The following is a 1,530-nucleotide window of genomic DNA, read 5'->3' on the forward strand; positions in this document are numbered from 1 at the left end:
TATATATATATATATATATATATATATATATATATATATATATTATTTAAGAAAACAGTAAAGATAAAATCAGATTCCAAATATGGAATTGTTAACCCATTTAAACTTAGTTGAATGCTTTAAATCATCAATCAAATGCATTGCTTTTGCAAATGTTGAATTCCAGTTGTAGTTCCAAAGCAATATCCTTCCTGCAAAACCTTTCAACAACCTTTTCTAGATCAAGCATAATGGTTAAGCAAGAATTATAACCAAATAACAACAGAAGTCAATATGTAAGAATGCATGACAGAGTAAACATAGTTGACTTCAAACAAGACATAGTCGAATTAATTATTTCACACTACTATCATTTAGAATTCCCAATTCATTTTGAATAGTAAAAAATATCTCTTTATTTAGAGGTTTTGTAAAGATATCAGCCCATTGATGTAAAGTATCAACATATTCAATTTTGATTTCACCTTTATTTATATGATGTCGAATAAAATGATGCCTTATTTCAATATGCTTTGTTTTCGAGTGTAAAATAGGATTCTTTGTTAAGTTTACAGCACTTGTACTGTCACATTTCAAAGGAATATTTTCTAGTTTAATGCCATAATCCTCTAATGACTCTTTATCCAAAGAGACTGTGCACAACAGCTTCCAACTGCTATGTACTCAGCTTCTGTGGTAGATAAAGCCATACATGCTTGTTTCTTTGAATGCCACGAGATCAATGATGATCCAAGTAAATGACATGTGCCACTGGTGCTTTTTCTATCTAGTTTACAACCTCCAAAATCAGAATCATTGTAACCATTTGGAAAAAGATTTGTGCCATTTGGATACTATAGTCCAAGGCCTTTTGTACCTTTAAGATACTTTAAAATTCTTTTTACAGCTGTAAGATGTGATTCTTTAGGTGCAGATTGAAACCTAGCACAAAGATAAACACTATGCATTATGTCAGGCCTAAGAGTAGTGAGATATAGTAATGATCCAATCATACCTCGATACATCTTTTGATCAACATTTTTTCCATCCTCATCTAGATCCAAGTAACAATTAGTTGCCATGGGAGTTGCAGCATCTTTGCAGTCCAACATCTTAACTCTTTTCAGCAAATCATTGCAGTATTTTGGATTGGTGAATGAATATACCATCCTTAATTTGCTTGACTTGCGGTCCAAGAAAGTATGTCAATTCTCCCATCATGGACATTTCAAATTCTTCCTGCATGATTTTTGAAAACTCTTTGCACAATAGAGGATTAGTAGAAACGAAAATGATGTCATCAACATAAATTTGCACATACAGTGTGTCCTTATTGATGAAGGTTGAAAAACAGTTATTTTCATATGTCATTTTAGACCAAATTACTCCCTTTACTGCTTAGAATGAGCTTAGAATCTAGCAAAACTCAATAAATGAGTCTGTAGAGAGTCAAAAGCTATTTTTAGTGATATTATGTTTGTTTTGCATTGTTTTGTAGCATTTTTTAGAAAGTGAAGAATGGAGTTGAAGATGAAGGTCTTAGACTCAAGA

Source organism: Vigna radiata, chromosome 10 (assembly GCF_000741045.1).
Source record: "Vigna radiata var. radiata cultivar VC1973A chromosome 10, Vradiata_ver6, whole genome shotgun sequence".
Lineage (NCBI taxonomy): Eukaryota > Viridiplantae > Streptophyta > Magnoliopsida > Fabales > Fabaceae > Vigna > Vigna radiata.